Here is a 24534-nt window from a genome sequence, read left to right on the forward strand (position 1 = left end):
CTAGCTTAACAGTTCACAGGTAGGATTTTCCAACTGTACATAGTATTGGTGAACATATGAGACCAGGGTCATTCATTACAGAGTTCCCTAAGTATTTTAAATTCAGGGACTCTTTTGACATCAAATTTTCTCTGGCAACAGATCCTTGAATGATTGGGCACACATCCATTTCTTTGAAGAATATAATCTGATGGTTCTTCTGTTCCTGAAAAATAATGAGGAAGCCCAGTTTTTGCGTAGTGCCCATGATAGAGATCATCATTAGTTGTCAATCGAGGTACAACAAAATATGCTGGGAATTGTTTTTGTTACTTTCCATTTTGCTAATTTGGGAAGAAAAGGAGTTCACTTGAAATGAAAATATGCCATGACCAAGAACAAGACAGGGTATCAAAATCTAAGAGCAAATGATCACCACGGTCCTGATTCCCATGTAATGTTGGCTGGTACTAGGCAGTGAGCGTTACATCAGTGCCTGGTGTAACGTGGATTACCAGGGGGACCATAGATGCCTGTGAACTTCATGGCTTGTCAACTGCATAACCTGAAATGGGGTTCAGTTTGTGGCTACTGATACCAAAGAGGTTGGGGTTATTCCCTGTGTGGCATTAGGGAGTGCTTGAGGATCTTTTTTGATTGTTCATCCTGGTGTAGATCTGAGCATCCTTAAGTCAATGTCCAGAGACCAAGAACTGACCTGCTCTCTCTTCACTTACTCCCTTGTACCTGAAGCTGATTTTATGAACTTCACAGTGAGTTTGTTTTGAGCCCGACAAATTTATAGTGTGCCTTGGGATATAAATTTAATTGACTATCATTTCAGACTTTGTCATTAGAAAGGTCACCAGAGAAATATACTTAGGGAAATTTCAAAGTATAGAAATTGTCAGTTAATCTTGGCTTTTCATTTAACTGAGTTTTATTTTAAGGTCCAATTTCACTGTGCTGTGCCAAAGGCCATTGTAAAACTTGATGGAGAAATAATTTTCTTTTAAAAATGATGTAACATTTAACTCTAACTCTAATTATATTCGATTTAATGGTAATATTAAGGTCTATTTTGAATGGAAGCTGAGTCCTTTTCCTTCACTCCTTGGTAACAGTGGAACTGGAAGCTTCCAAAGTTGAATGGCATTTGCAATTATGGGCTGACCATGCACCATGCATTAGATGCTAAATTTACTGCCCTGGCTGGTATGGAAAAAAAAAAAGTTTAAAAACATGCATTTTAATACTTGCATTTCCTATCACAGGAAACAAAGATACATAACTGAAAATGTGGTTGCTCCTGTATTTATTTATATTTATATTATTATTTCTGTTTGGTCTATGGGTGACATTTTATTTAGGAATTATGCCCTAAAATTTGTGCAGAAAGTGTTGTTTATATTGATTCTTCCTCTTTTCTGCTGTCACTGCTGTACTGACATTCTTCAATAATTCTTCTTTCGTGGATAACCAAATAGAAATAAAGTAAATATTAATTTATTAACTCCAGGGAAAAGTTGACATATTAACCTTAGCTTACATTCATTTTATTCACGTTTGTATTTAAAATTTTCAATAAGTATCAAATACTTTTTGCATATGTATAATCTACTGGGTATAAGGAAGAATTAAAATAAGTAAAATAAAGCATGTAATACATACCTGAATTCTTTTTTTTTTTTTTTTTTTTTGGTGCTTGGTATTGAACTAAAAGTGCTCTACCATTGAGCCACATCCCTGGCCCTTTTTACTTTTTATTTTGAGACAGGGTCTTGCTAATCTGCCTAGGCTGACCTTATACTTGCCATCTTTCTGCCTTAGACCCCTGAGTAGCTGTAGTTACAGGTGTGTGCCACTGTGCCTTTTTAGAGTTGCCTAGGGAATGTAGACATTCTATGATTTAATTCAACAGTGAGTCCCAAGGATAGAAATTTTTTTCCCCTTAAGGACAAGCTAAGGCAAGAAAGAAACTGTTCTATAGACAAATGGGAAAGGTGAAAAAAAAATAGGAAATTGACATAAATGTTGAAGATGAGAAGAGTTTGGGTGAGTCAGGGGTGGAATGGAAGGAATTATAGGAAATGAGGTCAACATTTGACAAGGCAGACCTAGGAATACAGTAGGCAGCACAGAAGTAGGTGCTAAGAAGAGGATTTGTGCAGAATGAAGGAGGAGTTATTCAAATGGAAAATGAATTGGAGCTGGTTCTGCTCTGCTTTGGTTTCTAGCCCTTTTCATGAATATGGGAAAACTGTGCTTCTTAAGAATGGTGGACCATACAAGATACCACAGAACTGGCAGATAACAATGCTGCTCCTTCTCCCTCCTTCTCCTTTTCCTTCGCCTCCCAATTAAACCCAGGGGCTCTTTACTACTGAGTTCTATTCTCAGTCCTTTTTATTTTGAGAAAGGATCTCACTAAGTTGCCCGGACTGGCTTCTAACTTACCATCCTCCTGCCTTAACCTCCTAAGTAGCTGGGATTATAGGAGTGTACCACTGAGCTCAGCTCCCACAGAACTTCTTATATATCTATAGCAGATAAATTTCAAGAAGTTATAAGTTTTCTGAAATAGATTACTGAACACTAAAGGTGAATAGGGAGTCTAGTATTCTGCTCAGTTATATATTAATATCAATGCTTTAATTATTTTGAAGAAACTAGTAATTGCTGTCTCAATTACACATTTGATAAAGCAGAGTGGGTTGTGATGCATATAACTTTTTTTCACTTTATATTATTTTGTAACAATTATTTAAAAGACTTTTTATTATAAAAAGAGTAATTTTATATGTCTCATTTAAAAATGGAAATCAAACGTGTTATTGTGTTGCAACAAAGCAGATTATCGATGGGCCCCAGATTTCTTTTGGCTTGTACCTCCTGTGGATATCCTGTAGGGATTTTATCATCAGGCAAATATTAGAAACATAGGAATATAAGTACTTTGTGCTAATGTGCAGCTCAATCCTGGGATGTATTTAAATTCATCTTTTCATGTTTTTCGGATGTAGTTACTCACTGCTATAGCTTAAGTGTCAGGAACATGTTTCCCTGTCTTGAATTACTCATGTTTGTCTTTCAAATTATTAGTCTGTTTGTTAAATGAGCTGTCATTTACACGCAACAGTGATCTGCTTCTACTTTCAAATCCCATTGGGAATTGTGAGATACATGTCTAGAAACTAGCTGTGAATTATGATCCAAATTATTGTTTATCTCTTCCTACTAAAGACGCATACCATTGCTTCATATTTCTAAGACCAAGTAGTTGAATACCAAGAAGATCATGTAAAAACCAACCAGAAGAATCAAAGACAGTGGTGAGAGATGGATTAAGTAGGATGTTACTATGTCCTTCAGGAGCATGATTTCTGTATTCATATGAGGATGCAAACTTGACTTTAAGGAATTCAAAAAGAACCCACTTGTTGAGGGAAGGAGAAAGGCATCAGGATTGCACCCTTTCTTAAGGGACTGCAAGCAAGAAATAAAATAGATGGAGTAGAAGCCGGGTCAACTGAACATCTAGCTGACTTTTCAAGAAAATAGAGCCTGGCTATTGAAAAGCAAGAAAAGAGTTGAGCAGGGCTCTTCCACACATGGAGAAAGAGTTGTAATTATTGAGAACTCACATGGAACAACGGGAGTTGGGGCAACAGTGTGGGTGGAAGGGAATGAAAGCTTATTAAGAAGGCAAAGGTGAGCAGAGAGTGGGGTGAACAAAAGTGAGGATAGTGCAGGCCTCTTGAGAGCCTCCAGTTACCAACCAGCATGAAATAACATGAGACAGTTGCTTGAGGGTGCATTGGGGAATGACAACAAGCCAATAAGAAGAGCATGTATTTGTAGCGATTTTTTTCTTTGATTTTTTTTTTAATTTTGTTTTTCAGTGCAGAGGATCCAACCCAGTACCTCACGTATGCTAGATAAGCACTCCACAATTGAACTACCCCCTCCCCCAGCTCCTACCCTTTTAAGTATACAGTGCAGTATTTATAACTATATGCAAAGTGTTGGACAGCCGAGCACCACAACTTCATCTTGTGTGATTGAAACTCTATACTCATTGAATAGCAACTTCTGATTTCCCATTCCTCCTTGGAACCGCCAGTGTTTTGGCTTCTATAAGTCTGACTACTTCAGATACCTCATACAGGTGGAATCATGCAGCGTTTGACCTGTGACTGGCAAAATGTTGTCTGATTGATCCACATGATAGAATATGATAGGACTTTTTTGCCTGGCAGAATACTATTCCACTGGATGTGTATGTTTTTATCCATTCATTTGTCAATGGGCATTTAGGGTGTTTCCAGCTCTTGACTATAGTGAGAGGGTGGCAGTGAACACGAGTGTGCAAATATCTCTTTGAGATCCTGTTTTGGATAACTGGAATATACACCCAGGAGTGGGATTGCTAATGTTTTAGGAATTGCACACTGTTTTTGATGGTAGCGGAACCATTTTACATTCCCACTAACAGCATACAAGGGTTCCACTTTCTCCCCATCCTTATAAATATTCATTTTCTACTTTTTAGCTTTTGTTTTTGATAATGACCATCCCACCAGGTATGAAGTAATCATTCATTAGTGGTTTTGATGGGCATTTCTCTGATGTTTAGTCATGTTGAACAGTTTTTCATCTACTTGCCCATCAATTATGTCTTCTTTGGAGAAATGTCAATTCACATTCTTCACCGATTTTTAAAGCAGATTTATTTATTTTTTTTTGAATTTTTTTAATATTTATTTTTTAGTTTTCAGTGCATACAACATCTTTATTTTTTTAAATATTTTTTATTGGTTGTTCAAAACATTACAAAGCTCATGATATATCATCTTTCATACATTTGACTCAATTGGGTTATGAACTCCCATTTTTACCCCAAATACAAATTGCAGAATCACATTGGTTACACACTCACATTTTTACATAATGGCATATTAGTGACTGTTGTATTCTGCTACCTTTCCTATCCCCTACTATCCCCCCTCCCCTCCCCACCCATTATCCCTCTCTACCTCATCTGCTGTTGTTCAATTCTCTCCCTTGTTCCCCCCCCCCCTTCCCCTCACATCCTCTTCTATGTAATTTTGTGTAACATTGAGGGTCTCCTACCATTTCCATATGCTTTCCCTTCTCTCTCCCTTTCTCTCCCCCCACTCGTCTTTGTTTAATGTTAATCTTTTCCTCATGCTCTTCCCTGTTCTGTTCTTAGTTGCTCTCTGACATTTGGCATTTGTTTTTTAAGGATTGGCTAGCTTCGCTTAGCATAATCAAGCAGATTTATTTTTATGTTTGCTATTTAGCTATAGTGGTCGTTATATATATGTATATATATATGTATATATTTGATATTAACCCCTTATTAGATATAGATATATGGCTTGGAAATATTTTCTGCCATGTTTTAGGGTGTCTTTTCACTTTGTTGCTTATCTCTTTTGTCCTGCAGAAGCTTTCAGCTTGATGCAGCCCTAACTTTCCGTCTTTTGCTTTTATTGCCTGTGCATTTGTGTCATTTCCAAGAAATCATTGCCAAGACCAACATTAGGAAGCTTCCGCCCATTGTTTTCTTCTAGCAGTTTTACAGTTTGAAGTTTAAGTCTTTAGTCCAGACAGAGTTGATCTTTATGTGTGGTATAAAATAAAGGTCCAGCTCATCGTTTGCCATGCGCATATCCAGTTTTCTCAGCACCACTTTTTGAAGTGACCGTCTTTTCCTCTTTGTGCGTTCTTGATCCCTTTGGTGAATATCATTTGATCATAGGTGTGCGGGTTTGTTTCTGGGCTTTCTTTTCTTTTCCGTTGGCCAATAGGGCTTTCTTCACGCTGTCACTCAATGTTTTGAAATAAGGAGGTGTGATGCCTTCAACTTTATTTTCCTTCCTCAAAACTGTTTTGGTTGTTCAGGGTTCCTCATTGTTCCATATGAATATTAGGAATTGTTTTTCCTACTCTGTTAAAAAAAAAAAGCACTGAGACTTTGATAGGGGTCATATTGAATTTGTAAATCTCTTGGGTAGTATGGGCATTTTGACAACAGTATACATTCCAATTCATGCACACAGGAGGTCTTTCCATTTGTCTGTCTTCTTTAATTTCTTTCCTCATTGTTTTGTGGTTTTCTATGTAAATACCTCTCGCCTTATGGTTCAACGTAGTCCTAAGTATTTTATTCCTTTTGATGCTGTTGGAAATTGGATTTCTTAATTTTCTTTTTGACTGTTCATTATTAGTGTATAAAAACATAACAGATATTTTTGTATGTTTACATACTTTTATTGTTTTTACTTTAAAATCTATGGAAGCATAGAATACAGAGATAAAAATCAGGTTGCAAAGACAGGATATAAAGGGAGATGGGTGACAGCCCAGGATCAGAGGAGTAGCTGTAGTGACTTGGATAATCAAATAGGTCTTCAACATTGAGTTTGTTCATCTTTCCTGAGTTCCTCCTGTCTACTCTGTGACAGGTATGATAGTGTGTATTGTCACCAATATCCAAAGACAGGCGGTAAGACTTAGTACCTGAATCTTTCAGGAACTTGAAAGAATCACAGCAAAGCTGAAATACAGTGTTGGGTCAAGTCAGAAGAAGATTTCAAGAGGAGACGGATCAACAGCACTGTCACGTTCTGAAAAGAACAGGGAAATGGCCACTGGCGTAGTGATGAGGCAGGCATCAGTGACGTTGACAAAAGCAATTTCCATTGATTTATTCTGGGTCAGAAGCCATGCCATGGGGTTGTGGCAGGTGAAGAGAAGGAGTAGAAGTGAGTGGGGAGCTGATTGGAACCAGATTAAGATCTTAAAGGCTTGTAGTCATTAGAAAGGTTATTCTGAATAACATATTTAATGTTATTAAGTATGTGTATGTGTGTTCAGGAGTTAGAATAGCTTTCTTGTACATTATCTAAAGGTGAAGTTCTGCATAAAAACATTGTAACTGAGTCATTGATACTTTTGTGCCTTTGCTTTGCTTTTTTAGGGGGAAGAGCAGCTACTGGGGATTGAACTCAGGGGCATTTAACCACCGAGCCACATCCCCAGCCTTTCTTATTTTGACACAGGGTCTTACTAAGTTGCATATGGTCTCTCTGAGTTGCTGAGGCTGACTTTGAACTTGCTGTCTTCCTGCTTCAGCCTCCCAAACTGCTTGAATTACAGGTATATGCTACCATGCTGGGCTTACCACCTGGTCTTTTGTTAGACATTCCAAATGCAATCTCTATCAGATGTGCCCAGGATAACGTATAGTTGATGAAGCAAAATTTGCTGACAAATTGGAAAGGGTAAGATGGGGAGAACAGAAAAAAAGAATTAGCATCAGGATTGAGAGCAATACCCTCTCCATAGAAAGTACAATGAGAACCCCAAAGTGTGTGCCAAGAATACGTTGAGTTCAAGGTTGAACAATATAATACTCCAATGTGGACCACACAGGGGTTTCAACATGTTCCTGCTTGGTTCACAGAGGTGTGGTTTGTGTAACTGAACAAACGTGTATATTTTCACTTACTTTTAGTGCAATAATTATATTTTGAGGAATTTCAGAGAAATCAGTTGGACTTGAACTTATGTTCACTTAGAAAATTTACAGCAATAGCGTTTTTTTTTTTTTTTTAATGCCACCATCTATCAGGTATTCTGCTAAGTACTTTGCCTTTATCACTCTTAGCCACAATGACACACTGTTTATCCTCTTCTGCATATAGAAGATTCCTGTAATTAGTTTTGCTACCTATTGTGTATCACAGACTGAGGTGCAGCTAGACTGGACCATGTAGGCAGGGAGCCAATAAGGACTAAGAACAGTTTAGTTAGACACTATCAAAATTCGATGACAAAGTTGTAGTATTACTTGATGGGATGCTTTATGAGCAGCTGAAACAGATCAATTTGAAAAGCAGATTTTTTTTTTGTGGTGAGAGTGTATAAAATAATAAAGTGATACCACAAAAATACCTACTGACATTTGTGAAGAAGAGTTTAGGCAGGAGGATCACAAGTTCAAAGCCCGCCTCAGCAAAAATGAGGTGCTAAGCAACTCAGATCCTGTTTCTAAATAAAATACAAAATAGGGCTGGTGGTCACTTGAGTTCAAACATCCCTCCCCACTCAGAAAAGGCTCTGCAATTGGTGCAACTACTCTGGAAAGCCATACAGAGTTTCCTCAGAAAATTTGGAATGGAACCACCATTTGACCCAGTTATCCCACTCCTTGGTTTATACCCAAAGGACTTAAAATCAGCATACTACAGTGACACAGCCACATCAATGTTTATAGCAGCCCAATTCACAATAGTTAAACTGTGGAACCAACCTAGGTGCCCTTCAACAGATGAATGGATGAAGAAAATGTGATGTGATGTATATCACATTTTCTCTCTCTCTTTATTCACATTTTCTTCATACACACACACACACACACACACACACACACACACACACAATATTACTCAGCCATAAAGAAAATGAATCGGGGCTGGGGATGTGGCTCAAGCGGTAGCGTGCCTGCCTGGCATGCGTGCGGCCCGGGTTCGATCCTCAGCACCACATACCAACAAAGATGTTGTGTCCGCCGAGAACTAAAAAATAAATATTAAAAATTCTCTCTCTCTCTCTCTCTCTCTCTCTCTCTCCCCCTCCCTCCCTCAAAAAAAAAAAAAAAAGAAAATGAAATCATGGCATTTACTAGTAAACAAATGGAAATGGAGAATATGCTACATGAAATAAGCCAATCCCAGAAAAACAAAGGCTGAATGTTCTCTCTGATATATGGATGCTAACTCACAATGCAGTGGGATGGGGAAGAATAGAAGTACTTTGGATTAGACAAAGGGAAATGAAGGGAGGGGAGATGGGAGTAGGAAAGACAGAAGAACGAATCGGACATTACTTTCCTATGTTCATATACGAACGTACAACCACAAGAATGGGAAATGATACCCCATACATGTACAACATGCCAAAATACATTCTACTGTCATGTATAAAACATAAAACACTCTGCAAAATGCAAAAGCAAGTAGGTAGTGTCACCTGCCAGGATCCTGTGAGCCCTGGAGCTGTCTCTGCAGGAATTGTTCCTGGTCTGCCTCTCGGGTGTTCCCTCCTCTCTCCTCTGGACACTCCAAAGCCATGTATTAAGGAGCTGTGTTCCAGCGTTGCCTCCACTCTATCAACCATAGACTCTGGAATCCATGGTGCCACTGACAGACCAGCCCCACTATCAGGAGTGATTTCAATTCAGCCTCCAATCGGAGGCCTGTTCCATGTAATTTTCCTTAGGCATGTACCATCTCTGGGAGGAAAGCCCTACTGTTTTCATTTTCATCTTGCAGTTGAGAAAACTGAAACTGGGAGTGATTTCCCCCCAAAATCTAACTAGTGTGGATGGGACTTAAATTCATGTTGACCAAATCCAAAGTCCCAGCCTGTAATGTTAATATTATCTGGATATTTAATTCCCCCAGGGCAGCTTGGTGGCACACCGTGAATTGCTTCGTTGATCTCATTCATTCAGATCGTAATTCTTGGGTTTGTTTGACAGGTCAAGTTGCTGAGCTGCGAAGAGTGATGGAAACAATGTGTGGGTATAGGTAAGGGCACAGATGGTTGTGACGGTCATAAAATCAAAGTGCCAGAGGTTATGAAGAATCATACCCAGGGTGTACCTGTCCTGGCTGTTCGCAAGCAATAGGAACTGAGGGTGACTATGTGAAGGATGACATCTTGATGTTATTGTTAACTCTCATATTACTCTCCAATGCCGTTGGTATCTGACTTGTCACCTTAAAATGCCAGTAGATTGCTGTGGCATAGAGTGCATGTGAAAGACATTACTAACCTGAAGCTATAATATAAAAAAATCACTAATACAATAGCAGATATCCTTAAGGATATAGAGGAGTCTACTAAAATATTTGACTCTGCCTTTTTCTTGCTGTATTTTCAATTTTTCTTTTTTTATCTGTAATGACAAAGAAAAAAAAAATCACCCTTACCACCTACATCAGAAGCCAGAAAGGAAAACGAGAAGCAGATTTTTTTTCTTCCTTTTTTTAAACCACTTGTAATATACCAGTTTTATATGATTTTTGTTTATTGCAATGTTGTTAAAACCTCTTCTGATAAACAACTGCAGAATTATCACACAATACAAAAATGTTAATTCAAGTGAAACTGATGGCACTAATAGTACACAACCCATAAACTTCCTGATGGCTCTCTTTCTCTTCCTTTAAACAAAATCAAGTGCTTTCTTTCTGTTACATGAGGTGTGTGGTCAGTCAGTCAGCCACAGAGCTCTGCAAAGGTCCATAGGAAACTCCTTTCTCTTAAAGGTGAAGCGCTAATTATATGCACTACTTACCTTCTTTCGGAAGCAGCTATGGAGATATCAATTTTTGACTCTCAGGCTTCAATTTAAATATTGAGAATTCAATAAGTATTTATTAAAGTAATTTTAAGGTAAGAAAGTCTCTATTAAAGTCTTTCTGTAATGGAAAGGCAAAACATACTAGCTCAAGTTATTAATTTGTAAACCCCATGGAAGTTAGTTAACTCTGTGAGATTCAATTTTCTCCACAAGAATAGAATAATAGTTTTTTTCATAAGGCCAAGCATTTTAATAATCTCTGTGCCCTCATTATTAGGCAAAGAGTTCTCAGATATGGCACAAAAAGCACAATCCATGGAGGAAAAAATGGCTAAATCTGACTTTGGACTTTAAGGCATAGAAAGTTTAGTGACAGATTGGGATAAAATATTTGCAACTTGTTTATCTGATGAATTATTTGTATCAAGAATATTTAAAGAACTCATAACTTAAAATCAAATAATGTAATGTAAACCTTGAGGTAGAGGAGAATGGAGAATTATCATTAATAGGTGCAAGGTTTCCTTTGGGGATGATGAAATGTTCTAAAAATGAATCATGGTGAGGGTTACACAGCTCTTTACTAAATACCACTGGGTTTGTCCACTTACTGGGTGAACCATATCTAACGTGAACAATATTTCAATAAACTTAAAATAGGAAAATATTTGAATAGGTATTTCACCAGGGAAAATATGTGTATGGCTAAGAAACATAAAAAGATGTTCAATATCATTAGTCATTAGAAATTCACCAATTAAACCCACAGTGAAATAACTCTTCACATCCACTAGAATGGCTATAATAAAAATGATAATAATAAGCATTGGCAGGCATATGGAGAAAATCAAACATTCAAACAACTGTTCGTGGAAATGTAAGACGGTACAGCTAGGTTAGCAGTTTTTTAAGCAGTTAAATATGAATATGCTGAACAACTTAGTGACCACCCTAAGTATTCATCTGAGAGAAATTAAAACATGTTCACGAAAGACCTGTGTGTGAATGTTCGTAGCAATATTATTCATAGATAAAAAGTGGGAACTTCAAAATTTTCCATTAACTGATGAATGAATAATTGGCAATTGGTATATTCGTGCAATGGGATACTACTCAGTCATAAAAAAGAATTGCCAATACATGCTAAAACACAAGTGAACTTCAAACCATGATGCCAAGTAGAAAAAAAAAAAGCAGATCTGAAAGACCATACCTGGTCTTTGTGAGTTTATGAATACATGAAATGTTTAGAAAAGGCCAATTTTTATAAACAGAAGGCAGATCAGTGGCTTGGGTGAAGGTAGGGCTTGAATGCAGACAGGCCTGAGGAATCTTTTTGGGGGGATGGAAACGTTTAATTGAATAGTGGTGATAGTTACACAGCTCTTCAAAAAAAATATAGTTGAATTGTATATTCCCAAGTGGGTGAATTTTATGGCATGTAAATGACACTGCAATCAAGATTTTTTTTTTAAAAACTATACAAAGGAAAGAAAAAGTGGGGGAGATATTTAGAACATTTATGGGAGAAATGATCAACCCTACAATTTTGAATTTTTTCGGTATTTGAAAGGATTAAATGACACTGTTCAATGAAGAAAACTTCAGTATAATTCAAAATCTCTGTGTGACTCATGGTCTGATACTAATATGCCATTTTACATTTGTACAGTAGTGCTGCTGAATAAGAAGTGGAAAAGTTTCTCTAAGAATGATTATAAACTCGAGTGAGTTCTTTTCAAAGACATGAATTTAGGAGAACTTGTACCAGAGTGACTGTCTTCGCTGTATCGTTTAGTGAACAATCACTATGGGTGATTCCTCTTGCAGATTCCTTCCGGGTTAGAAATTAAGTCATTTCTCTGATTAAGAAAAAAAAGTCTGTTTATTAAAATGCTGAAGATTATTCATTTTAAAAAACTGTTCATTGATAATGGAAGAGGGTTAGAAATTTTGAAAGACATTGCATTCAAAAAATTAGATATTTCTTTTTTTCTTATATTTTCTCTTGTTCCTTTTGCACAAAAAATAACAATATAATTTGGCCAATATCACTCCCAGCACTTCCCCTCTCCCTACCTACCTCCTTCTCCCTGGTCTTTTTCCCCTCCTGACCTCACTTTTATTTTTATGCTATCCTTCCTCTATCTATCTTTCTCCTTTTCCTCTCTAACTTCTGCATATGAGAGGAAATATTTGGTCCTTGACCTTCTGAGTCTGGCTTATTTCACTTAACATAATTATCTCTAGCATCATCCATTTTCCTGAAAATGACATGCTTTCATTTTTCTTTATGGCTGAATAAAACTCAATTGTGTATAAACACCCACACTTTCTTTTTCCATTATCCCTTTATGGACACCTGGGCTGGTTTCACAGTTTGGCTATGGTGAATTGTGCCTCCCAATCTGGTGAAATGTGTGTGCAGTATTTCTTTAAGTGAGTTCTGTGATGCCATAAATTATTTTAGTTTTTGCATATCTTGGAAGGTTTTATTTTTTTCAATTTTGAAGAGTAGCTTTGCTGTCTTGGTTGATAGTTCTTTTCTTTCAGGACTTAGAACACATCATTCCAAGCCCTCCTGGCTTTCAGCATTTATGCTGAGAAATTGAGAGTGATTCTGATTGGCTTACTTTCCAATGTGACCTTATGTTTTTCTCTTGAGGCTTTTAAAATTCTACCTTTGTTCTGTATGTTAGGCACATCAATTATAATGTTTTATGGAAAGATTATTTTTTGATATTGTTTACTTGGGGTTCTGAATACCTCCTGTATCCGGATGTTAATCTCATTCTGAAGGTTTGAAAAAGTTTGTTATTATTTCCCTGAAAAGCTAATCAATTCACTTAGCCTGCGTCTTACAACCCTCCTCAATTTCAATGACTCTTAAATTTGGTCTCTTAATGCTATTGCAGAGTTCTTGTATATTCTGATGATGTACATATTCTGATCTGTATTTGGATCAGTGTACATCTTACTTTCTTTAATGCTGTTCGGATGTTCAATGCTGGGCACCTTGTCTTCCATCTTTGAGATTCTGTCTTCAGCATTGTCTATTCGATTAGAGAAACTTTTAACTGAACATTTTATTTGATTCATTGTATCTCTCATTTCCCAGTTTTCTGTTTGGTTCTTTTTCAATATCTATCTCCTTATTGAATTTTTCATTAATATTTTGTACTGACTTCTTTAATTCATTCAGTTGTTTTTCTGTGCTTTCTTGGAAATCATTGATAATTTTTGTGATTATTTTGAATTTTTTAATCTGACATTCCATTCACTTCAATAACTTTGAGATCACTTGCTTGTGAAGTATGAATGTTAGGAGATTTGTGTTACCTTGTTTTTTCATATTTCTTATATTCATGTTTTGGGTTTTATGCATATGTTGGGAGGGATTTCTCTTTCACTATTATGTATTGATCTTTTAAGAGCAGTCTTGCCAAAGTATCTTAGAGTGGTCTAGTTTGAGTCTCTTTCATAGGTGTTGTACCCAAAGCTTTCATGTTAATTCTCTTTGCTTTTGCTGTAGCAGTGGATGTCTATTTGGAAGCTCATTCCTAGCTGGGACCTGGTCATTAGTTTGAATTTTGTTTCTTTTATTTTTTGTATTAAAGTATAGCTGAAGTTTGAGTGTCATTAATTTGTGTGTGGAGCAAGATGTGCCATCTCTTGGTTGTGTTTAGTTCAGCAGCAGAGTCTCTACTCTGTGTACTTGTAGTGTCCCTATAGTTTCCCACCAACTTCACAAAATAGGGGGAAACAAATAATAGCAACAAACAACCTATAGCATTAAATCAAATTTCTGGTTTCTACTGTGACATCTGCATTATTAATTACCACACACACACACAAAAAAAAAACAACAGAAATGGTAGAGTCAGCATTGCCAACAGCAAAAACAGCTGTAACCATAAACTAGATCTGGCATTAAAACAAAGAATCGGTGTCAACTATGTCACCTACAGCAGTAATAATTGCAGTAACATGAATGGTGGGGGCAGGAGTTACATAAATAAACTAGTTCTAAAAAATGGTAAAAATACTACTAATTAAGAGAAAAGAATTGTGATGTGAAGGTAGAAAAGAATTTATAATTTAAAAAGTAAATGAAGAGGACACAGAAGAGGAGTAGAGAAAACAGAGGGAGAGAGAAACAAGAGAATTTGGCTGTTGGTAGAAGGGAGAAGAAGAAACATAAGAAGTGAAAACAATACCAAAATATATAGCCCAAAACTCCTAACCCTCAAAGGACAAGGTTTGGAAAGATAACCACATTTAAAAATGCTAAAAATGAGAAAAAAAGAAACAAACGTGTTCATGAACCAATCAGCACAGCAAGAACACCAAAAAACAAAAACAAAAGAAAAAACCTACCACCACAACAATAAAACCTGAAAAAGAATCTTAATGAAAAAATGGCTCATCTCCACTGAGGTGGACAAAATAGTCAATGAGAGTGAATGATCACTGCTTATGCCCAACTGTCTGTCCGTTTTTTCTTGGGCTATGTTCTATGAGAGAGAGAGAGAGGAGGAGTTGAGATTGTTAATCCCTTTGTCTTTTTGGGTTGCTCACCAAGCTGCCAGTTGGCATGTTCTAAGACAGAAGCTGGTTGGAATAGCTCTCAGCTTTTCTTCTCATCAGAAGAAGGAAGGATGGAATGGAGTAGAGTCTGTCTGCACAGAACAGATGGATACACTCCCAGGGTGGGGCTGCTGCAGAGTTCCAGGAGGGGAGTTCCGGTGGTTGAAGTTTTGGTCTAACCAGGCCTTAGGGGCTTTGTTGGGTATGTCTGTTTTGGAGAGATTAGGTCAACATACCCCTGGGCCTGCCAGTTGCCAATCTCTGTTGGGGGATTGAGTCTCGGGACCCTCCCAAGAATTCTACTTATGGGGGAGGGGAGTCAATCCCCCATGAACTCTGCTGCCCATGAACACAGGCTTCCCAGGCTTAATCTCTGAGTGTATTCACACCTTTTCAGATCCCCACCTGCTTCCTCTGGTCATGTGAGCTGCCAGGCTCAGAGGAGAAGCCAGCTGGGTTCCCCTTTGCTTTTCAGACTTGAATGCTCCTGGGTACAATCTTCTTTGTGCCTGTTCACTTTCTGGGACAGCCTGGCAATGTTTGCTTGATCCTGGAGCTCCACAGCAGCAGCTGCTTCCACCTCTGCTCTCTGCGGCCAGTTGGGAAACACAGAGCACTTTTCAAGCACCAGTGCACAATGCAGCCTCTGGAGCAACTAAGTTCAGGCTGCTTTTCTGATCTCAGGGTTTCCTGTACTAAATCTGTGTACATTGGGTTTTTCTCTGAGTTCTCCCTCCCTTTATGCTAAACCTGCTGTTACAACCATTTTGGCTCCAGTGTACTCTGTCTTCTTTATTTAATAAAATCAAATTTCTGAGACAGTAGAACACTCTGTCCAATATTGAATTCTGGTGAAACTCCTCTTTAACTCATCTTATAGAGAAGCAGTACTTCTGCTACTTGAATCCTGAGCTATGGAGCAACTAAGAACGCACACTTCCTTCACTCCACCATCTTGAATCTATGCTTGATATATATATTTTAATGGGATTAATTCTTGTGAGTTAAGAGATAAGGATAGACATATATTACAAAAATATAGTCTTGGTGATATTCTGAGATTTATATGACTGTTTAATTCACATAGATAATGGTGATTTAATAAGATCTAAGAGACAACTTTGGAAAGCCTTAAAAGTCCTTCCTGTGATGGGGAGGCAGGACCTAATAGAGAGAAAGATGGAGAATTCATAGTTATAGTGAGTGTGCTTGTGGGTTGGAAGGCCATAGTGGGGGCATATAGCTTATCATCTCTCACAAACCATGTCTTTCTGCAATAACCACTCTCTCTGCTTACCTAACACCTCCCCTTCCCCTTCCCCTCCCTCCTCCTCCTCCTCCTCCTCCTCCTCCTCCTCCTCCTCCTCCTCCTTCTTCTTCTTCTTCGGATTGAACTCAGGGGTATTTGACTACTGAACTACATCCTCAACCCCATTTTGTATTTTATTTAGAGACAGTGTCTCACTGAATTGCTTAGCACCTTGCTTTTGCTGAGGCTGGCTTTGAACTTGCAATCCTCCTGCCTCAGCCTCCTGAGCCACTGGATTACAGGCATCCACCACCATACCTGGTTTACTTAATTTTTCAAAAGTAAACATAACACGGTCTCACAGGAATGTGTAATTATTCTCCTTGGGAGAAGATTGCATGGTTCTCTGTGTAAGACAATGGTATTACATGAGACACCCTAGAAATTGATGGTGCATTGAAATGCCTCTGGAGTTGAGTATTTCAGGTGGTACAATCCACACCTTCTCATGTCAGTGCTGACCCTGATGTCAATTTTATATGCTCATTGACTTACAATTTAAGCATGGCAACTTTTTTTTTTTTTTTTTTTGGTGGTGCTGAGGATTGAACCCAGGACCTTATGCATGCAAGGCAAACACTCTACCAACTGAGGTATATCCCTAGCCCTCACATTGGCAACTTTCTAACAACAACAAGAACACATTCCCAGGAAGGATGGTGTCTAACTATGTCTTAACTGTATAGCAAAGGGGCACTTCATAAAGATGGGGTAGAACATCAATTTTATGAAGTTTGCTAGAATTCTATGACAATGGAAGAACATCTCCTAGCTGAATCTATTTGGTATGCAATTTTCTGGCAATGTGCTCGTATACTACAAGTAGGAAAAGCAGATTCAGCTGAATCGTGAGGATAACATAACAGGGCCCATCAGTCACTATGCTTTAATTGCTGAAGGTAACAGCCACCTAAGGAAGGAATAAATTATGCCCAATTGTTAAGGACAATTATGTGCCTTATCAGCTGGTCAGCAACAAGAGGCTAGAATATATGGACCATTAATCTGTATGTGAGCAGCTGTTGCAATGACCCTTCCAGAGAGAAAGCGAGAGACCTCTTGGCCTACCTTGTCAATCATCAGCAAATTAAAAACAACTTAACTGGCATCTTCTGTATTGTAGGTCATTTTTAAAAAGGAGAATATTAGCCTACATAATAGATGTATATTACTTCTAAAACCAATCAAGGTTTCAGAGCTTTTATTTTCCATATTTTCTCATTTTCTGTAGCAGAAGCATCTTAGGGAGAAAGAAGCTCAAAGATAGAAGATTCTTCAAGTCATTATAAACTTTATATTTTTATTTTCCTGATGTGCTTATTCAAATTTTAGACTCATTCCTAAGAAAGTGGTTAAAAATATAACTAGACAAATTCATATTTTAAGAAAGAGAAATGATGGAGAAATATAGGTGGGAGAATGATAAAATGAAGGACTTCATTGCCAAATTCATTTTCTGAAGCTCTATTTTCTAAGTCCAAGTTTTCAAATTTCATTTTAAGAAAGTTTACTACAAACTTATGTGCTTTTATTCCAGCACAGACAAGGATAGAAATGATTCATGCTGTCTTTGGGTTGGAAATAACCCGGTGATAGGAAAAACACAATTCCTAATGCTTCCACTGGAAAGAAATTCATCATGAATGCCCATTGTGATAGGGAGTGAACCACATCATCAATTGCATCCTTATCCAGGAATACTGAGGGCATCACGATTTTCTTTTCTTTTTTTTTTTTAAATTTACTTTTGTATAATTCAGGGATGGCATAGTACCAGAAAGTTGCTCGGTAAAATAATTGGTTCTGGGGAATACTTGGAAGGCGGATCATGTTTCTAATGTGCTTTAGAGAAAGGGATTTGGCAAAAAGAGGCTTAGTGATGTATGTTGGCTAAGTATTAAAAGAAAAAGAAGGATGGGCTGTTTTACATGCAGGAAAAGATCGTACATCCCATGGCTAGGGGCTGAATCCAGAGATGAGCTGACTTCTATGTTGACTCCCCTTGGAGAGAACATGAGTTGTTTTCAGCATTTGTGAGGAAGAGCCAAGTGGGTAGGGGATATAAAAAATGTGGACTTTGGCAGAAATTGACAAGATAGTCCCCAGTCACCTTTCCTATTCCTAAACATATGGGAAGAATGACATGTTCCAGTCTCTTTTGCAGGTAGATTGGGACTGTGGGACCAGTTCAGGACTGTGGAATGTTGCAGGAGGTAATTGATATCTTTTCTAGGTGGTGGCCTTGAAGTATTTTTTTGTTGTTGTTGTTCCTTGCTGCTATCTGTTACATGTCCTTTCAGGTGGGAACGATGTAAAAGCAAAACTTGGATCTCTGAGAAGCCCTTATGGGAGAGGATATCCAGCCAATGCATATCAAATTGTGATCAGAACTGGGGGGATTACACTTCTAATACAGTTAGTTCAAAAGTGAGTCCTACTGTTAGCAAAGAATGAATGGGCAAATGTATCAACCTTCTCCCACTTGGTTTTTTAAAGAGAGAGAAAGAGAGAGAGAGAGAGAGAGAGAGAGAGAGAGAGAGAGAGAGAGAGAGAGAGAGAATTTTTAATATTTATTTTTTAGTTTTTGGCGGACATAACATCTTTGTTTGTGGTGCTGAGGATTGAACCCGGGCCACACACATGCCAGGCGAGTGCGCTACCACTTGAGCCACATCCCCAGCCCCTTCCACTTGTTTTTAAATCAAAATTTAGCTTAACATTATCATACTTATTTAACTGTAATGTAGTTTCAAATTTACTTAAAATTTTATTCTATCACTATCAGAGTTTTCTGTACTTTTAGTGTTTGGAAGATAAAGAGGTGACTGTACCCATCACAGGATTCATGAGATTTTGTATTAGTTTGGCAATTGTTTTTTTTTTTTTAAGTAGGGATTTTTTTTTAGCTCTTCATTTATTACTTGGTTATTTGTTTAGGTTATATATTTTTGATGATTATCAGTTGTGGGAGTGTTGCATTGTTAAATTTTATGTGTTATCACATTTATACTTACATATTTCCTTAATAACCATCACTTTCATCAAAATGTACAAGTTTATTTGCACGTAAGTTAAGCAGTGTATTGCCGCATATTGTGTGGTTGAACATGGCCCTGTCTTCACCACCTACCATCAGTGTAAATTGGTGGACCACTTGAATCTTGGAGTGACTGAAAATTTCTCCCTTCTTCAATTCATTTTTTTTATAAAGGAGGACAACATTAGTACTTAGAAAATGCTAATTATAAGGTTAAATACACATCTAAAATGCTTGGACTCAAGTAAGAGGTCAATGTATGCTAAGTGGTGTTACTATTCCTCATTATCTCCAGTGGTTTTCCTATTTGCATGATTAATTGTATATATTTGCTTTTCCTCTATTTAAAAAAAATAAATAGGTGTGTGTGTGTGTGTATCTTAGAATCATTTCCCATCCCCACACCAGCTCTTTGGCCAACTGGGAAGCACCCCTCTCACTGTGTCCGACAAGTGGTGATGTGGGGTGGGGGACACCCAAGGTGCTGGCAGCGTTTGGCTTGTCTAGCAGATCTTTCTATGGTTCCTTGTTGTGTATTGCTGATCTTTGAACCCTTGAATGGAGTGGGAGGGTGGTATTCTGGTGGAGAAGACTAAAGGAGAAATGGGAGAAGATGACAAAGTTGAGCTAAACTGAGAGTACCATATATTCTTAAGGAAGTTAATATAATTGAGAGGAGGAAAGTTTAGATATTAAGATCTGGGGTAAAGGGTTTGGATTGCAGACATTTTGAAAACAACTAGATGTGAAAATCACTAACTTGTCTTAGTTGGAAAGGATGCATAAAACAAAGAATTTTAGGAAGCAGGCCTTTTTATAAAGACTGAGAAAACAAACTTAATTTAGAATAGAACACTAAGAAGTTGATAGAATATTTCCAAGCTGCTGTTTATCAACCATATAATCTTAAGTAAGTCTTCTAAGTCTCCGAGTCTCTGTCTCTTTATTAGTGAAACAGTGAAAATAATAATTTCCAGTGGGATTTTGAGTCGCTATATTAAAAATACTATATATAGTACCTAGAGGAGACTAGAAGCTTAATACATGTCAGTATTATTTCCTTTTATTATTTCTATCTCTTATAGCTGGTCAAGGTGAATGTAATAAAACTTGGCTGTGCTGCATATTATGGGAATGTGTAAGAAAATAACATAAATAGTGAGCTATTAATGGAATTTTGATTCCAATTGAAATAGAGGCCATGGCATAAATACTTATCAGAGAAGCTATAAAAAATTACTATATGGTTACAGGCAGGATTTTAGTTTGTTTTTTAGATTCAGAATGTATGATTATTCATAAAAACAGCAATCTAAAAGTTAAAAAAAAGCTATCAGTTGAAATATCTTCTCCCTAAAGAAAGTAATTGCACTAATAGAATATACAGAATCTTTTTCTTCAGGGAGCATTCTGAACAGAAAACAAACATTCCATTATAAATATTGTGTGTACAAAGAATTTTCCAAAATAACTCTTTTTAATATATAATTTCTAAAATGGCTTGTAGTAAATAAATGTTCACTGATATAATTATAAGTGATAGCCTTATATGAAAACAGTTCAGTTTTCAAATGTTTTTGTGTTATCTCAGAAAGAGTATATTCACTGGTCTTCATGGGTTTTCTCTCAATAAAATTGTATTTTAAAGGAATTATTCAGCTTTTTTCCCCTTTAGCTTTATTAGCATATAATTGGCAAGTAAAAATTTTACATATTAAGATGTACAATATGATGTTTGGATCTATATATACAGTGTATGATGGTTAAATCAAACTAACATGTCAGTGAGCTCACATGTTTATTTTTGCATGTGAGAATGTGCAAGATCTATTTCCTTGCAGTTTTCAGGTAGACATTATACTATTTTAACTGCTGTGTGATAATTGTGCTGCTGGAGCTCCCTGTATTACTATAAACTATTTTGTGCAGTGGGCCTGCAGATTTTATTTCTGTTGTCTCACTGAAATTTTGCACCCTTTGACCAACATCTCCCTAACTATTCTCTTCCCACTCCTCTGTGCAGCCCCTGATAATAATGACTCGACTCTAATTCTGTTAGTTCTACGTTTTAGATCTCACTCATGTGAGTAAGTAACATCTGCCCCTCCGTGCTTGGCTTAGGTCACTCAGCATAACATCCTCCACGTTTATCCACATTGTAACAGACAAGCTGTCCTTTTGTAAAGAGGGGTGTAAAATTCCAGTGTGTGTGCATATGGCTGTATTTTCTTCTATCTCCTGATGGACACTTATGTTTCCACATCTTGGCTGTTGTGAATAATGCGGCCATGGACTTGGAGTGTGGATGTCTCTTGACATATTGACTTCATTTCCTTTGGATACCCCAGTGGTGGGGTTGTTGGATTGCCTGGTAGCTCTCTCTTTCATTTGTTGAGGAGCCTCTATGGTTTTCCATAATGACTGTACTAGTTGACAGTCTCTCCTACAGTTTGCAGGGGCTCCTTTCTCCCCACATCCTTGCCAATGCTCATCTTTCTTCTTTTTTGATAATGGCCTTCGAACAGGTGTGAAGTAATATCCCATTGTGGTTTTAATTTGCCTCCCTTTGATGATTAGTGAAGTTAAACATTTTTCCAAATACCTGTTGGCCATTTGTATATCTTCTTTTGAGAAAGAGTCATTCGGGTCTTTGCCATTTTTTAAATTAAGTTATTGTTATTATTATTTGCATTGAGTTTGGGTTCCTTATGTGGGTACTAACCCCTTATAAGAGAGATGGTTTGTTGATATTTTCTACCATTCTATAGATTGTTTCCTCTCAGTGAAATTCTTACAGCATTTTGATCATTAACAGTGAAGAAAAGAATCTCAGGAATTTAATTTCACATGACTACACTTTGACCAAAAGCCAAACAAATACCACTAAGAGCTCTCATATTTCAGACCAGTGATTCTTCAATGAGCAATATTTCATTCATCAATTCATTCAATTCCTCTCTAAAGGATTAAAACAAAACTTATGACCCACTGAACAATATATCAAATTTCATGTGATGCATTTAAAAAGTGCTTACAGGAAAAATTATAGCTTAAATGCTTTTGTTAAAGAAGAGTGGTCTAAAATCAATCTCAGTTTCTACTTAAAGAATCTAGAAAATGTCCAAATTTAACCCAAAGAAATATGAAGGGATAGGAAATTAAACAGTGGAGGAAATTAACAAAATCAATGCTATTCTTTAAAATGATTAATAAGCTTTAACTCTGTAGGCCACATTAGAGACAGACCCACCAACTTTGCTGTGTACATGTTTCATCTAAGACGTTGCAACAGTCTGCTAATTCTATAGATAAAATGTAAAGTCCCTTACTGCAAAAAGACAAGAAGGAGTCAGTGAGATAGATGAGATTGTTTTCAACATTACATCAACTTGTTACACATTATAGGGTGAATTTTCCTGGGGTAATATAATGCATCTTACATTTCTAAACCAACAAACTTTAATTGTCTGGGAATCGAAGTATAATTGTGCAGGAGAAATGTGGCCTTTTTTTTTTTTTTTTGTCTAGCCAAATCAATGACTATTAGAAAACTATTTACTGAAGGCCATTAAAAAAACAATAATAGAAATTTGACTAACATATTGACTACTTAGCAATATCTTAAAATTTTGCATCTTCAATATTTAAATTGAATTGCTCTAGTGTGCTTCTCCCTTGAACTGGATTAAACACATGTTAAAATGCAAGATGATACAATTGTCTATAAGATGAATACATTGAGAAAACACAGCTTACCACATGGACAGAAAATTATGATGTCCCTATATTTAATAATAAAATACAATACAGTATTAAAAATCTATCTCAAAACTACAGTCACAAAAGATTTCCCTGAAAATTCTTTTAAATATATGAGGAATGGATAACAATTGGTGAGATTTTCAGAAAACATAATATTTTCAGCCTCTTATCAAAAACCACCATAACATTGATAGTAAAACCAAATAAAGTGGGAAAACCCCAACATGAACACGTACACAAAAGACAATTAAAGACCCATATCCCTCATGAGCACAGATGCAAATTCCATGACAAAAATATTAACAAACTGAATCCCACAATGTATAAAAAAATACTAGATAATGACCAGGAGAAGAACATTTGAAGGCATGAAGGTGGTTTTAACATTAAGAACATCAAATTTGAAGAATTACCAGAAAGTTGTCAGGGCCATTTATAGAACTATTAAGAACACGTGTAACTGAATACTATCTAAGTGCAAGCACATGTGTGAAAAATGTTTAAAGATGAACCAGGAGAATAATGATGAAATGATAGACAGCTGTCACTGAATTAGGTAGTTGAGGGACCTGAAAAGAGGAAACAGCGCAGAGTTCCTGCAATAGCTTTGTTAATGTCTTACTCCTGGATTGTGTGGTGGGGTCGTGAGTGGTCAGTTATTTTCACACTTCATAACTTCCACCTTTGTGATAGTATTGTTTTATATGTATCAAATATCACATCTTAATATTTAAGGGAAAAGAAACACATCAAAGTTCTATCATTAGACTTGTATTTTTTTAAACTGAGATTCAAATTCAGTTTAAAATATAAATTATAAATTAGTCTGTCTACTGTTTTGATCTGTTACTAAATTCCATATCTGTTTAAAACCATTTGATGTCATATTTGGCAATAAAGAGAAATGTGTTTTCTTAGCTGGGCTGTGAAGCTATACTGCTGGATAGATGGATTTTAAGCTAAAAAAATTATTACTGGGAGAGAGATAAATTCTGTGTCCTGGAAATGTTACCTACCCATAAATATTTGGTGAAATGATTTTAAGTGAGATTAGGACCATTGGTTGGCTATTGTCTGAGAGGCAGGAATAAAGAAAGCCAGGTAAATAGTGAAGTATCCTCGCAGTAACTTTAGTTGGCAATCCTGGAGCATGCTTCTCAGTGGGAAGAGGATTTTTTAGTAGGTTAGAAGGTGAACTAGGGCTATACCATGGTAGTCAAGTAATGGAGATTGGATACAGATATTATTATTTCAGTTTATAATGAACATAAGAAATTATCAATATTAATGAAAAATTTTTTTCTCATACACAGTCCTTAAAAATCTGGCATGTATTTCACACTTATAACACATATTAATTTGGATAAGGCCCATTACAAGTCCTCAGTAGCCACATCTGGCTACCATAGTGAGTGCACAAATGTATTCACAGCAGAGTCAGTTAAACTGACTCCCAAGCAA

This window comes from Spermophilus citellus (assembly GCF_964194105.1).
Source record: "Spermophilus citellus genome assembly, chromosome: 18".
Taxonomy (NCBI): Eukaryota; Metazoa; Chordata; class Mammalia; order Rodentia; family Sciuridae; genus Spermophilus; species Spermophilus citellus.